This window comes from Hydra vulgaris, chromosome 11 (genome assembly GCF_038396675.1).
Source record: "Hydra vulgaris chromosome 11, alternate assembly HydraT2T_AEP".
NCBI lineage: Eukaryota > Metazoa > Cnidaria > Hydrozoa > Anthoathecata > Hydridae > Hydra > Hydra vulgaris.
This window is the reverse complement of record NC_088930.1, coordinates 2,926,038-2,936,316: the sequence shown is the minus strand read 5'-3', so window position 1 is coordinate 2,936,316 and position 10,279 is coordinate 2,926,038. Positions and strand designations below refer to the sequence as shown.

Genomic DNA, 10,279 nt, shown 5'->3' with positions numbered 1-10,279 from the left:
TTTATCCATGATGCGCGACTATTAAAAATTATATAGAAACACTTGATTGTTGGTTGTTTTTTTTCGTTTTTTTATTTTTATTTTATTTAAATCGATTTATTTTTGATAATTTCTACCATTTTTTTTTTTTTTTTTTTTTTTAACTAAACGCAACGCTAAATTCTACGACACCGCATTGTTAAACGTTCCGACATTGCTTTAACAAGTCCTTTGTCTCAAATGTCTTATCTATGCTTTTTATTTTATCTATGCTTTTTATTTTATCTATACTTTTTATTTTTACTTTGTTCTAATAATCTATTTAATCAAATTAAAATTTTTTAAATATCAATTTTAATCAAAGTCTACCTTATAAATATTTGAAGTTTCATGTGATGTGAAATAAAAATATAAATAGTTGATGACTCACACATACTGATATGATGATAACATGTTTATTAAATGTTTTTAGTGAATAACAACTAGACAGTAAAGAGTTTGAATGCTAGAAACTAATTATTAAACAGTATAGTAGCTTCTCGTTAAAAAATAATTAAGCTTTATACTTCATTTTAAGTAAAATATTTTAAAAAATTTACTTAAATTTAAGTTTTTGTTTACTCTTACTGTTGTAGAATCTACAGAGCAGTTATAGAATCTACAGAACAAAAGTGGAATCTAAATAACAATTGTAGAATCTATAGAACAATTATTTGTAAAAATCTAATTACAGCAGGTCGGTAAACGTAGAACATGTTGGTAAACAAAAGGTATTTGTTGTTTTTAACGATAAAATCTTTCGTTTACTTAGTTGTTAAAAGCACTATTTATTCTTTCTATTAGTGATATTCAAAAGTATAAGTGTTTATAATTGAGGTATTTACTTGTATTATAATAATGACTTTGGAGTTCTACTTATACGTTAATTACAATTAGTTAAGTCAATTAAAATTAGATTATATCAGAGTTTTTAACAAAATGTAAGATTTTGAAGTTTTTTATGAACTTTTTCTGGAAATTGTTATACATTATTTTATTTATTGATATTTTATTCTCTTTTTTTTTAAAAAAAAAACAAAACAAAAATGCTACTATTTAAATCATTTATAAAATATAAAAAATGTTTTATTGGCTTATTTTCTGTTCTTTTTTTTTTATTCTTTTAATCAAAAATTTTAATCTTCTTATAATTCTTTCAATCAAAATTTTTAAATCATTTATTTTAAAAAAGATTCTTATGTGGTACACTGTGGTACTTATAAAGTAATGATGAATAAATTAATTGCTTGAACTATAATATAGACTATAGTATTAAAAATAGTGCTTAATAGCGCAATCTTCAAATTCAATTCCCCATCCCCACCCTTCACCCGCTATTTCCTAAGTTAGTGGTTTCTAAAGTTTATTATCTTTAGTCTATAAGTTGCAATTTTTATCAAATCACAAGTTACGTCATTTGTATCCGATTACTATTGTTTCAAACGACTTTATAAAAATGCTGAGTTATAGAATATACGAAGAAAAATTAAAAAGAAAAAAGACTCTTGTCGGATCTAGCAAGAGCTTTCTCTTTTGGTATTCACCATTATAAAAACTTTTTTATCAAAGCTATTGAAAACGATTGTTATTCAAGATTTATAAAACAAAATTTGAATGCTGATATTTATCCATTGAATTAATAAAAGGCTGTTATTTTGTAAAAGAAAACATAATATTCACACACAACAACAAAAAAATGTCACGTTAATGTCTTAATTAGTGCAAACTGCATCAAAAAGTGGGAGCTATTATCATTTTCATCTTGTTCCTGTCTTCCTTATTCCTTATTTTCCACAAAAAAAGTTTTGTGGAAAAATTTGTGAATATATGCAAAATAATTCAAGTATTTCGAAACAAGTTTTAAAAATGTAGCTGATAAAAAATTTGAATATCAAAAAATAATAATAATGTGTAGGAGTGATTGGACACACTAATCTTGGGCACCAAGTACGTTTCTTTATTTATTTTTTGGTCCAATTTATAGAACAAAATTATATCTTATACATAACATGTTAGTACATTAATACTTTACATATATATCACAATACATAATACATTAATACTAAAAATTTATAACTTATACATAAATATTTAAAACTTTTAAAGTAAAATTTAACCCCCCCCCCCCCATTAGGTTTATAAATTTTGTTTTGCTTGCTAAATAATGATATTAATGGTAATATAATTTAAAAAAAAAAAAAATACAAAACTGTTTTGGGAAACTTATCATATGAGTATTATAGCATAGTAAAGTTTCACAATCGATAATGTTACCGTTAATGATTTCATCATCGATGATGTCACTAATGATTCGCTAATGTAGAAATCATTACTATGTAAGTTAATAGAACTTTTATCAACTTTTTCTACTTTTCAGATATTTAAAAATCTTAACCTAGTTCAAATTAAACCTGGTTTAAATTAAATCTAGTTCAAATTTTTAAATTTTTAAGGGATCGTCCATAAATAACGCAACGTTAAATTTCACATTTAAACAAATCAAGAGATCAAAAATTTCCCTTGCAAAGCCTACTAAGGCAACTGCTAATTGTGAGAGTAATTTGAATTCGGTTGTTTCAATTTTGAAAGTGTTGATGGCTATTATTATTTGATTCACACTTTTTTTACATTCCAATAACTCTACTGGTCACATACTTGACTTAAGCATCAACGTGCGCATCAGTTCACCAATCGGACTGTTCGGACTGTTCTTTTATGCAATTCTGTTTAGCACCTCTTCTTACAATCACCTTACTCTTTGTTTGGTATGGTTCTCCTTTTTTTCAAGATTGCACTCTTTTAGTTGTTATTTTTAACTAAATTAGCCTAGCACTTTCTCTTTATCCCTCTGCCAATATTATTACTATTGGTGAATTTAATGTTCATCACACTGAATGGCTTTGCTCTAACACCACTGACAACACCACTGACATTGTTGGCACTAAACCTTAAAACTTCTGTATTTCCCAATCTCTTACTCAATTTGTTAAATTTCTGATTCGATTTCCTGGCTCCCTTAGTCACTTTCCTTCACTCATTGATTTTTGTCTTGTCTCCTTCTCTTGTTTCCTTCACTCATTGATTTTTGTCTTGTGTGACCCTAGCTTGCGCTCAGTTTCTCTCAGTTTTTCTCCTTTAGTTGATTCAGACCATACAATAATCTCTCTAAATCATTTTATATGCTCTTCTTCTTTGAACTCACTCGATCATCACACTACTTACTACTAACCTAAACTGTGGTTCTTTTCATAATTTTCTTTGTGATGGTTCTTGAGACAATCCTTTTTTTCTGTTTTAAGTCAAACCTCATTCTACTTTCTGATTTTTACCTTCTTATGCAACTGCTATTTTTTATTGTAATTATTTTTTCATTATTTTCATAAAAACAACACTTTTGAGATTCTCAAGAGTTCGTTCTCAAGTTGAGAACGTCGGAATTAATTCTCTCGAAATCGGAATTACTCCGGCATCCATTTATTATCTGCATTAATTTCCTAAAAATCTTACTAACTATATAAAGTGGTTGATAACTTTAAACTCTTGTTTTCACAAATAGTTTTTATTTTTCGATTGTATAGAACAAGAAGCCAGTTTTGAATCGGATTGCTCTTGTATTATTGCAGTGGATTGTAAATTTTAACTCTAGCAAAACTCATTTATTTACTGCAACATCTATCGCAATTTTGTTGAAATTCCTATATTATAACAACCTTCTCATTGAGTCCTCCAGTTAACTTCTTCTTGGATTGTCATTGACTACTACACTATCCATTGCAAAGTTAGCATCTACTGAGGTTGCTTTACTTTATAGTGCTCGCCATTTTTTTACTCCTGATTCCATTCTCTTATTTATCCTTGGAATAGAATACTGTTATCATATTTTGGTTGGTTCTTTTAATGATACTCGTTCTCTTTGACAACGTCCTAAATTTCATTTTAAGTGTAGTTGGACCTGTTCCTTTTTTCAAGTTTTTTCTTTAAGCACCATCATGATTTTTCTATCATGGTAACTATGATAAGTACTCTATTACAAGTACTAACCATAATAAGTTCTCTATTACAAGTACTAAACATGATAAGTACTATTATGGTCGCTGCTTAAACGAGCTATTATCTCTGGCTTCATTAACCAAAATTTATTATCACTTGGCTCGTCATTTAACAAAATTGCGTTCTTTTCATGTATGTGTCGCCTAATGTTCTTAAACTGTTATTTATCTAGTTTTTTCTTCTAACTCTTTTTCTTCCTGGAACTCTTTCCTATCTTTATCTTCAACCGTCTCCTTTTTCTTTAACAATATTCTTTCGTTTTCTAGTAACTTTTAACATAATAGTGGTTGCTTGCAGTCTTGTTGGGAGTTCATCAGTTTAAAAATAAAAACCAACTTAGGGTAGACCGGGGTGATTTCGCCACTTTTAATATTTCAAGAAAAAGATGTTATTCTAGCATAACACCATATTAAAATGATGTAAAATATTTATTATTTTAAAATTATAACCTTATAACTATTGATTGATCATAGTTGCCACCTGATTTGATTGTTTGTTGTAAATTTTAAATGAGATTTGTGTTTAATGTTATTAATTGATATAATCGTGTTACTCTTGCTACAAGTGGCATTATAATTAATTTTGTGAAATTGATTGAAACTACATTTGAATATAACTGCTAAGGTGAGAGCTTCATAAATTTGTTAAAACTATTTAACTGACGTTTGTGTTATATATTTTAAATAGGTTTTTGTCTAAGTAAAATATTATGGGGTGATTACGCCACAGAATGATAGAATAGTCAAACAGTTAAAAAAAAATATATAATGTACCATATTTTTCCTTTCTAAACAATATTTAATATTTATATTTATTTATATATTAATACTTATTATTATATAAAAATTTTTATAAAATCATTAAACATATATCAGGAATTATCGTATGATAAATTTATTAGAAGTATATTGAAGATATAATAAATCAATAGCTTTTAGATATACATTTAAAACTAAAGTACTTTATTGTTTAACTTAAAAATAGTTTTCTGAAATTCTCCTAAAATTTTGTATTTGAAAATGTCATTTGTTCCAATTGAATGCATTTTTTATATTTGCATTTCTTATCATTAAATGCTCACCATCGCTGATTGTTTATAGTCTCTATATCAATTAGCATGTTTAAAATACACCATTATAAAATACAAGCATCGATATTTAAAAGATAGTAATTAACCAATTGGTAATAATTATCTTGTTGCATTTTTACCCTATGTGCTAAAATCTAAAACTAGCTGTATATTACCTATGTTTCAGATGATACGCAAGTATCTCCTAAGAAAAAAGAAATCCTATAGTGATACAAATCTTCAATTGGCTATTCAAGCTGTTAAAGATGGTGGTAAAATATTAACGGCAGCAAAAACATTTGGAGAACCAAGATTAACGCTGAAAGATAAGATAAATGGGCAAGCTCTGTGGGAGGAAAAATAGAGTTTAAAAAGCAACAGGAACAAGCACTAGTAAACAGGCTTTTTTACATAGCAGATTGTGGATTTCCATTGATAAGTCTTTGAGGTATAATGCTTTTTTATTAGCTAAAAAACTACATCGTCGATTACTTCAAAAAGATTTGCCCATTACATAGCATAAATCTCACTTAGATTACTCACTTATATAAAAAATAAAAAATCTCTGGATGTGTTTTCTAATCTAAGTAACTCGAAGAAGAAGAAGTTCTCCGTCAAACAAAAAAAAGCAAGTGGCTCAAGAAAAAAAAAGCAATTTATTGCCCAATCAAATAAAAGCATATGACTCAAAGAAGAGGAAACTTCATAGTTTAAAATCATTATTAAATCAAAAGCTACCGAGCATATCAAAAGCTGATAACAAAAACAGCAAAAAATATCTCACTTCTGTGTGTGCGGTGTGGTATGGGTGGATTCATCAGAAGAATGGCTCCAATGCGATTCTTGTCTTATGTGGGCATGTAAAGTCTACTTTTGCAACAATATGTGCACAGAATATGCTTTATTCGACAAAATATAATAAAGTTTTAACTCTTTTTACATTCGCAAAATCACGCCATAAAAGGCGAAATTGCCCCTTATAAATGTGTAATAAAAATCAGTGTTCATGAGTATAAACAATTTATTTTTCTTGAATTTTTAAACGCGATTGAACTAAATATAGTTTATTTAATATTATTCAGTTAATGGTATGCGGAAAAAGCGTCTCAGGTTAAACAGGCAACATTAAAGCAGCAAAAGTGACGAAATCGCCCTGGCCTACCCTACTATGGGATGTTCGATTTCGCTTTCTAACCAGTTTAGGAAAGTAGTTTCCTTTGACTTAGAAAGTGTTCGTAAACTAAATGTATTTTTATTGGAAAATATTTACTTAATTATACTTTATTATTTGAAGACAAAAAATAACTTCCAGCTTTCCGGGAAGTGGAAATGAATTGAATTCAATCAATTTCCAATTTCTGGAAAGAGGAAAGTATTTAAACATTAATTTCTTTAGGTTTTTACATGACGTTAAATTTATAATATTACTTAATTAGTAATATTAATTAATTAAATTTGACCTTACCTCCCAACACTTTTTAATCACTTCCCATTGGAAAGTAAAAAAAAAAGTTAAACGATCTTTTTTTTTTTAATTTAATAATTAAAATAATTTGCAATGTGTAATAAAATATCACATCCGCCTAAAATATGAAATTCCCCACATAAAAAATGAAAACGAGAATGCGCCGAGTTATTGCACTTAAAAGTGTATCAAGTACGTCCGAAACATTCAATTATTTTAACAATATATTAAAAACGCAATTGAGATTCATAAAAACGTTTTATTAATAATATACTATAAATGAAGTTTGTACGAAATGGTAATATATTTTAAATTCATACTTATAAAATTTTGATCGTAATATATTACGTGACAATAGTTAAAAAAAGATTACACAGGAGGGGTGTGATATTCTAGATACTAAATATTAATCGTTTAAAATATTGTATAAATTACTTAGGGGGATGCAATATTTTAGATACCTGCATAGGGGGGATGTGATATTTTAACTAAGAATCTCAGCTTCTTTTTGTGATATATTCAAAGATTACACAAATAGTGGTAGGTATTTCTTTATTTTTGTAGCCTTGATGGACTGGAAGATGTTTCAATATATATATATATATATATATATATATATATATATATATATATATATATATATATATATATATATATATATATATATATATATATAAAGAGCTTTAAATAACTTTTATAATTTTTTTTACACTGTAGTCTTTAAAGCTTTTTATTGTTTTAGTTTAATCTTCTATTTTATTTAGATTCAATTGAGCTAACAAATGAAACATGCATTATTGTTCAATCAAGCCATACATAAAGCTTTGGACAAGTTAAAGTATTATAATGATTCAAGAGCACAATGAAATTAAGTAAAACAAATTCTATCCTTGTGCTTTTATCTCTTAGTGCTTAAACATTTTACATGGTTCAATTTAAGAAAAATTTTGAAGAAAAAGATGTAACTATGGTTTGTAATGTTTCATTTATTATTACATTTACATATAAATTAGCATTTCGCATTGCTCAGCACATATTGCAGGTTTTTCACGAGCCAATTCAGAATTTAACCAACTGAAAACACTATGAGAATTAGTCTTGATAGAGACATTTTTTTCACCTTGCATTATCACAACTCCTTTTGCCAACGAACTTTCATCACACCATACAGTTAGAAATGCATTTGGTTTGACATTCCATAAGCCTTTTGCTGGATCGCACTTAATGACTCTATCCATGACTTCCTGCATCATTTCATTAACTCACTTATTATTATACTTATTACTTATAGGTTCATCCCAACCTGCTTCGTTTGTACATCTCTTTATAAAGCTGCATGCGACTCTCAACCATCCAGCAACTGGTAGATTAACAGCCAGATTACCACACAATAAGAATATCTCCCTCTTGGTGAGCACATTTTTATAATGGAAATCTCGCATCCTCTCTTCCAAAACATTTCTTTTTAGATGGATTTGCTGCTACTTCCAATCCTAGTGCACGAACTGGGTTTTCGTCAAAATATTCAGGTGTTTTTGCGTGGAGACCCCATTTCTTCAATGTGCCATCAGCTTACTTCCATTTCCATTGGTTGCTAAGGTGTCATCAATGTGTCCTCTTGTTGATTTTGCAAGTGCAGAATTTTGTTGGAGAACATATTGTAGTATTCTTTATTTTTTTTTAATTTTTATTATTTGCCGTATATTAAAATTTACAATGAAATAAATCGTGTTAATAAATAAGAGAGCTGGAGCAAGCAGAAGACATAAACTGTCTTATCATCGAGCCGCATCTATATTGAAAAAAATCATCAGTTTATATACAAAAAAGAAAAGTAGCTAAGTACATAATAAGAATTTTACACACGTTAGTTACAATATAAATATTAATATAATATAAATATAAGTATTGAAATATAGTGTAATATATCAAAGATTAACAACAACATAAAAGTATTAAAGTTTTTTAACAAAAAAAGTAAAATAAAAACAAAACTGCAACAAAAGAGAAGTGTCAATAACTATTTTTTTAGATAATTTATATTATTTATGTATTTATTTTAAAAGAGATATTTTAAATCAAAGTCATTTTGTAATAAGAGACTCTTAGATTCTTTCCTGTATTGCTCCAAAGAGATATTTTGAATATTATTTTTTTTTTGTTATAAATTTTGAAAAGTGTTTCCATAGAAATAATCCACGGTATTGGATTTGGTAAGAACTTAGATTTAAATTAGTTTTTGGTACAATAAAGTTGTTAATTGAAAATTTAGTAGGATACTTGTGCGAAATTTTATCAAAGTAAGACCGAAATACAATAGGAGAAAGCCCATGTTTTATTTTAAACAAGAGTTGTAGAACTTGGTGTATATTAAGTTTATATATACTTAGGGCACCAAGCTTCCTTAAAAGAGGTTCGCAATGAAAAGTTCTGTGTGCACCAAATACAATCCTGCATGCGTATTTTTGCTTCATATATAGTTTTTCCAATTTACTATAATTAGTACTACCCCATACAATATTTCAGTATAAGATAAAACTATGAATAAATGAAAAGTATATTTTTTTCAGGGAAGCAGTGTTAAGATATGGTTTAGTTTTATATAATATGGAAATATTTATTGAGATTTTATTTTCTATTTGTTTTATCTGTTGTTTCCATGACAAGTTTAGTTTTTTCTACATTTAACGAAAGCTTAGTATTGAGCTCATCATCACAGGTGCTAGGTTCAAACCAAATGTGTAAGCGCATATCGTTGACCTTTGTAAATGACAGATTGGTAAGGCCAATGTCTTTATGCACATGAAATTGTAGGTATGCTCTTTTCAGATCCACCACCGAGTCGTTGCTATTTTTACTTATGAGTCTCCAATCTCTAATTGCATCGTTGATGACATACGCATCCCTTGTAGAGGCTTTTACATAGGTGTTAAGTTCGCAATAATCAAGTATCCGTCTTATCTTCTTTTTATTATCTTAAATGACGCACATCAACGGTAGTAATCCTTTAGCTTTTCCCATAATTTTGTCGTCATATTTGATAAGTATGCCTTCTTTTATCCATTCATTAATTTCGTTGTTGAACGACTCACGATGTTGGTAAGATACATTATACTGACTTGTCCTGTTTTTCATTTCAAGTTCGTACTCCCACTCACAACTTACAATCCATTTTTTGCCATTATTTCAAAATAAGCTTTGTTGGTTCCAATTTCAATTGTTGCTACACAAGGTGTTGATGGCAACTTATTCAAAGAATTACAGAATTTCAATTTTCCAGTGCCAATTTTTAGTTCATTACACAACTTTATTAGATCCATATCCATAACCATGTCGTATTTGTTTATTACTTCATCCACACGTAACACAACCGCATCCACCAAGCAACCGTTCGTTGGGTGGTGTATTTTAGCAACAACTTCTTCACATTGAATTATTCCGCCCATTTTTGCAACATCCACTACACGAATCACTTTATAGTCAGATGGTAGTACCTTCTTGGTGATGATTGATTACAAGCAACCAGTATCCACAAGCGCTGTAGCTTTTCTTCCGCTTATTACCAAGTCGATTGTAGGTAGTATTGTTTCGGGACGAGTTCTTGTAGAAATACCTAATACAAACTCGTCCCATTTAAGTTTTACTGGTTTTGTCGACGTTTGTAGCAGTTCTTCGCA

General features: G+C 28.3%; 1 long non-coding RNA gene across 1 annotated transcript; it reads left to right on the top strand.

The window, feature by feature from the left end:
* The first annotated feature begins 467 nt into the window (after positions 1-467).
* LOC136087339 (uncharacterized) lies at positions 468-8,600 on the top strand. The gene is made up of 3 exons (XR_010641736.1): positions 468-749; positions 7,367-7,572; positions 7,894-8,600. It is a non-coding gene; the product is annotated as an uncharacterized LOC136087339 (long non-coding RNA).
* The last annotated feature ends 1,679 nt before the right edge of the window (positions 8,601-10,279 follow it).